Raw genomic sequence first — 6891 nt, 5'->3', positions numbered from 1 at the left:
CTGTGAGTTTCTTCCTCACAGAATGTTATCGCATATGTTGGAGCTACAGTCCGAAGCTATCATGTCCGAAGCTCGTGTGTGCGTCGCACTTTACGAGTTTGCGAACGCAATTTACTCTAAACGCTTTAAGTATTTCAATAAGCCGCTTGCGCTTGGCAAAAGACCTATAGAAGGAGGAATAAGCTGCACTTATGCATACGTGCGTGCGCACTTAACGTGTGCACACAATGCATCTATTTTTGATGCGTGGGCGCTCTGCCCATCTGTAACACAGCGTGTGCACGCTGCGACCGTACAATATAAATAATGCAAGCACTGTGCGAAAGGCCCTAACATATGTCCGCAAAATCTACGCAGCATGTCCCCGCGATGTACCTCGAGGACATGCAAGGGTTGTCCGCAGAGCATAGAAAGAGCTGCCAAATGGTCATGTCAGAGACGTCCACATGCCTATACAATATCCATGTCGTAGGAGTGGATGCACATAGGACGTCATTGTTGTCACTGGGCACATAGTCTGCGTCCTGATGCAATGCGCTGAAACCCGTACTAATGGTGCTACTACTTTTAAAATCGCGGGAAGATAGTGTGCACTTACAAATGAGGTAGCAAAGTTGAGACACAAGTACGAGTAATGCAAGAATGAAAAGCTCCAGAAAAGGTGGCCAACCTGAACCGAAAACCGTTATTTTTACAGCGAAGGTGTACATGGCTAGGTTCCCATGAAAAATGTGTTCGGGGACAAGAGCTGTGTAGAATGAAAAAAAAAAACCACAAGTAAAGAAATAAAAATGAAATAACAAAAGAAAAGGAAGATAGAAATAAAAATAAAACAAGATAAAAAAACGAGGCAAACAATAAAGTTATTTTTGCGCCTTTATTAAACCAATATAGCGCAACCACCATATAGAACTTTCATATTTAAAACAGCGCCAAAAAACACGGACAAGGGAGGACACAGGACGAACGCTGACTTCCAACACCTTTATTGGAGGTGTTTGCAACAGGCATAAAGAGAGTGAAAGAAGGGGAGGGGAAGGCGAGTCATCGTCGGTCAACTACTGCTGCGCATGCGTCAATAACATTAAACAATGTAAATGAAACCATAACATGGTGGACACAGGCCAAACTGCTTAACTTCTAAGGAACTTAAGTTCTTAAGAAGACGATGACTCGCCTTCCCCTCCCCTTCTTTCACTCTCTTTATGCCTGTTGCAAATTGTATATATTTGCGCAGGCTCCAATAAAGGTGTTGTTGGCAGTCAGCATTCGTCCTGTGTCCTCACTTTCCCGTGTTTTTTGGCGCTGTTTTAAATATGAATGATCCGTACCAACTAGCTCGCACCCAAACCCTTCTGAGTCATCATATATAGAACTTCATATAGGTATTGAACCATACAGCTCCGCTGGTCTTCCATCTGAACATAGTTGAAGGGCTCTGAATTTTTTTCCTTTTGGTTTCGCTCCAGAGTGAAAATAATCGTAAAGCTCCGGTTCGAGCATAAATAATGTTTTTTTTGTTTTGTTTTCGGTTTACTTCCGCTAAGATACCGCGCATGGAACTGCTGACAACCTCAGCATTCCATCGGGAAAGTGCGTCAGCTTTGCGAAGCGGTCAAGAGACTCCATTCAAGCAACTTGACGTCGCTGTCATTGCGGAGCTCGTCTGCAAAACCCTATACGCGTTTGTAGAGCGGCTGTCACATCTAGTGATGTTCGTGTGGAACCGCAGTCGTTGCAAGCAGCCCAAGCTGACCGTCGCGGAGAGACAGCTAATCGCTGCAAGGAGCCAACGTCGGACCGTGAAAACGGCGTCGACTGCTGCTTCGATCTCGATTGCTTCGTGATGGCGTCTATGCGGGAGCGAAGGCACATCAGGTTCGGAGTCCGGCGTGGCAGAGCGACAACATGGGCGAAGTGCTGCAACCAGTTAGACCTTTTCCGATTATCTGGGATAAGTTCATCGAATTGACTCATCTATTGCCCTAGCGAAAGCGACGGCTTAAAATCGAACATCTTGGATGCTGTATGCTTAGACATGTGAAGTACTCCGATATGTGTGCTTGGATTCCATCATGTAGAACGTCCATATATAGCGTGCTCCCATAAGCATGGAGTCATTTATCAATGTGAAAATAAACCCGCTCCTAGTTTGTTTGTTTTCTGCCTCCGACCTCCATCTTACCAATAAGCAACTCTAGGCGATAGAGACGGACGACGCCGTGGGTCCGCTGAGTGCGACGCCCCGGTACAGCGCAGGGCAGCCACCACGTTTCAGGTGCTCCGGCGGCGTAGGCAAGCTACCCTGTGTTGACGCCCGCATTCGAACCACAAAATATAAACTATATGATCTACACATCATGCCCAGCTGCTTTCCTTATCATACCATCTACCCGGGAATCTGTAGAAGTTGACAGGCGGCTGCAGAGCCCGGGTGTTCTATTGCGATAACAATTACATGGACACTGCAGGTGCCTTTCTGCGGTCGCCGCGAGGTTCCGTGTAAAGTACAAGGGCGATCAAAATCGTCGCCGCGCGCCATGTGATGTATGTGCGAGTGAAAGCGTGCGAGGGTGAGCCTGCGATCGCGGCTAAATGTCGCGCACGCAAACAAGGAAAGCGGGGAGGAAACGCGCCGTCTTCCGTCACGTGCAAGGATCCGAGAGGAGGGTAAGTAGGGGGGCGTGGTTCTACTCAGGGCGGCCCGGGAGGCGGCGAGCGCCCACGCGGGCCACTATATCTCGAAAGCCATCTGCGACGGGGACAGAGTCCGCTGCGCGCTGTGCTTTTGCGGCTTAATTCGCGTTGATGCCGAGACGCAGCGTGAAGGTCAATTCGCTCGCTGCTGCTGCCGCGATTCCCCACTCCAACATTTTGACGAGTTTTCGCGGTCATCGAGTGTGATGTCTTCATGCTTGCTTGTGCGCGCGTGACACCATGCTTGTTAATTCAGTTAGTATACCTACGTTTACGTGTTTATACGGTCGACAAAACTACTATCCTTACTTCGTATAGCTGTCCAGTAATTTGCTATCGCAATCAATGATTCACCTTTCGGACGAAACTGCGACTTTGTTGTCACTGTCGTGACAGTTCACCATGCAACTGTATAGGCCTTTTTGGATTTTTAAGCGTGAGATGCTTTTAGCTCCCGTTGTTAGCGACCTTAAAGTGATTTTAAGCCAAAAGCCAGATCCGTTACCGGGCACTCAAACGAGAACATCCGGGCAAGTTCCGAGAACAAAACGAGATTATTTGGGCTACCATTCAAGACCGCGTTCCATGCACCAGTTACTTGCCAAACAAGTTAAAAAAATATTGCTTCCGAGTTCTTCAAAATGTTTGTTCACAATATCACTCAAGCTGTAACTTCTAGTACGCTGGAGTTTTGTCATTTACATTAACGATGTTCAAAAGGCATATATAGGGCACTATATACTTGAGTGTCATCTTTTGGCACTGAGATCGAGCTGCCAGTGCTCTTTTCAACGCCAGCAGTCCGCGAAGTCCGCGACGCGCCCTAGCCGGTACCATCCGGCGCACTGCGGATGGATGTTTGACCGAGAGAAGACTTGCAATGAGGTTCTGTCTGTGACAGGAAACTAGTGCGTCCATATGGACCAATGCACAGTATGGCGTGGGGCGGTGTGGTGTAGTGGGGTGTGCCGTTACGAACATGCACTACACCCGTTTTAAGCTTGTGGCTAGTATCATCTCCAACGAATCTGCTTTGGCGGTAGCCATTTCATGCTTACATGAACTCTCGATTACGGTAGAGCCAGCATTTTCTGGTTACACGGCCTTCGTGCTGCCACTCGTCAGCGCGAAACAACGGCGAGACAAGATACGCGTTTCCAAACGCGTGATCGCGGGCGCCTGGCTGTGCCAGCATGCTAATAGATTATTCATATTTAAAGCAGCGCCAAAAAACACGGACAAGGGCAGACACAGGACGAGCGCTAACTGCCAACACCTTTATTGGAGTGGAGCCTGCGCAAATATATACAATTTGCAACGGGCATAAAGAGAGTGAAAGAAGAAGGGGAAGGCGAATCATCGTTGGTCAACTCCTGCTGCGCATGCGTCAATAACATTAAAAATTTTAAGCTAACCATAACATGGTGGACACAGGCCAAACTGATTAACTTCTAAGGATCTTATGTTATTTCTCACAAAGTACTATGGAAGGGGAACTAACACATTTAACTGGGATAGGCGGGCTAGTTGGTGGTCGATATTGGAATGCATCATGTAACCGCGCAAACAACAAAGGACAAAAAAGGAAATCCGCGCTTGTCCTGTGTATTTCCTTCTTTGTCCTTTGTTGTTTGCGCGGTTACATGATGCATTCCAATAAGAACTAACACAGGTGGCTCCTAACTGACACATTGAAAAGGCGTCAAAGATTTCTCTGGCCATCCGATTGCTATACCTTTTCAACACGTGTGTCGTCAAGAAGTGGTGAACAGCCACACTTGGCACAATGAACAGCCAGATTACTGCCAGTCTTAATCTTGACACAGTGCGCATGCTCATGCAAACATTCATTAATACAACGTCTTGTTTGCCCTATGTACTACATTGGTACTGCAATCTACAGGCTTCGCGACATGTTGCTTATTGCACAGTCCAGGTGTTCTCCGGCTTTCGTTGACTTTTTTTGCACATCCTTCCCAACTTGTTAGGCGCAGTAAACACGACCTTTACACCGGCTTGGCCAGCGGCTTTCTTGATGCGATGGGACACTCGCTGTATATATGGGATCGCGACAGTCTTGGTTAAGTCATCACCCGCTTTGCGCTGTTTCTTGGGGAACCAGCCTCTTGGAATAAAACTTCCGCCAAGGATGACAGCAGTTGTGCAGGATAGCCACTTGCTTTAAGCCACTGGACTTGATTAGCATCCGTGTCCCGCAAAACGTTACACAAAGATCTACCGTCCACGCTTTTTCCGCCTCCATTTCACCAATCACTACACAGTAAATGGCCAAGCCATGATGTATTAAAATGAGTTCGTAAAATGCATATATCCCCTTGCTGCAAAACATTATTTTATCAACTTTATAGTGAAACCATACTGGTAAAAAAACATGGCTACAGAAAATGGGTATCTTTGTCCCTTCTGTTAACTGTCGTCTTTGTGATGTTCCGGCGACAATTGAACATAGTGACTGTTCACCTAAAACATGTTTATGATGGACTTGGTGTTCAACCAAACTGGTGCCCCATTTTGGTGAGGTGCCTATCCTTACCACCCTTCTAAAGTGGAACCAACGTTTCCACCCAAAGTATGATCACTGCCGTTTCTATCTGTGACTGTCATAGTGCCTTTCATTCTATGAATATGCACAACTGGTGAATGTTTTGTCGGGTTGCACACTACTGTAATAAATACCATGAAAGAAAAGCACTGGCGTGGGTCAGTGGTACAGTAGCTGACTCCCACGCAGCAGACCTGGATTCAATTACAGCGGGAACTGGGTATTTTTTTTTTCTCCTTCCCAGCAATAGCTGCTACGGACACCGATGGAGGCAGACACCATCACCAATCGAAGCAGCTATTAGAGTGAACCCATAACAGCTCACTGTGTAAAATGAAGTAGATCCAACGAGTTGGAAAATATATACAGCGAAGTTTTGTGTGAGTGGATAAAGAGTCAAAACACAAGTCCACGCTTGTACACTACATACTCACAGGCACGGGCGCACAGCAATTATACTGAGCCTTTTCTTAAAGGGAAGCTGAAGGGTTCTTCAGAAAAAATAATTGGAGAGCTGTACGTAATGGTTTTCAACCCTCCGAATTCGGATATCGCATCGAAATTGAGCGAAAGAAAGCGCAAACAGATTTTATTTGTACGAAAAGTGCAGCAGCAGACTCGGGGCAGCTCGCCCGCCACGTTTGCGCCTGTGATTGGTCGGGCGCCTCGTGACGTCAACAATGGTGTTTGTCCGGACCGACCGCTGCCGCTACACATAAAGCACGATGCAAGGTGGTTTGGCGCTGTTGTTCTGCTGAGACGGTAATGGTAAATTTCAAGAGCTTGCATTTCTCCGAGGAGTTCGGCGTTGCTCCCTACATGTACAAGCCAATTGCAAAGAGCCGGCCTCTCGAAGAAGAAAAAGATTCTGGTAGCAAGCAGTGGTTTCGACGGGAACGGAAGCGAAGTGTTAGCATCTCCTCGTGTCAGAAATTTTCTTTGGTGAGTATGTTTTTTGCAAAGCTGCATTCAGCAATCCAGTGAGTTCGTTTCCGGGCAAACAACTCTACTGTTATGTTCCTACATGCCTCCTCGTAGAACGTAAGCAGGGATGCGATTGTCGGCATTTGTGCGCTGCCCCAAAGCGGTCAGCAATCTACACAGACAGTTTACATGCGGGAAACGTTTTCCGGCTCATGCAGCACGTGTAGTGACCTTCGTCAGCGCGCCATCCGCACGCTACTCGTAGCGTCGGCTACGTGAGACGGCCGGCTTCTCTCAGTGCGCGAGAGAAGGGGGAGCGCAGCGTCCTGGCCTGCGCTGGCTTTCAAAGACATGCACATTTTACACTTGCACTGGGTTAAGGTAGCTGCATGTAGGCTGTTTCACAACACATGTGCCAATAGAAAATTAACGGCGGTTTGCGACAAAACCTGCGTCAAGGGTGGGTGATAAACATGCACCTTCCGTTCAGCGTGCTAACACGAAGGAGCTAGCAGTAAATCAAAATCCAGGTTGGAACGAGTTCGTGCATTCATAAGGTCTTCGAAGACCAGTTACCATCCGTCAGCCCGCACCCGTCCCGTCTGTATGTGTTCGTTGCCTCAACCTTTTCGCGCTGCGTTTAGAAAGCCGGCTAGCGGCAAGTCATACTCTCACTCCTTCACGCACTATTAATAAACTGGTAGCAA

The sequence above is a fragment of the Dermacentor andersoni genome, chromosome 8 (genome assembly GCF_023375885.2).
Source record: "Dermacentor andersoni chromosome 8, qqDerAnde1_hic_scaffold, whole genome shotgun sequence".
Taxonomy (NCBI): Eukaryota; Metazoa; Arthropoda; class Arachnida; order Ixodida; family Ixodidae; genus Dermacentor; species Dermacentor andersoni.
Note: the sequence above shows the minus strand (reverse complement) of the source record.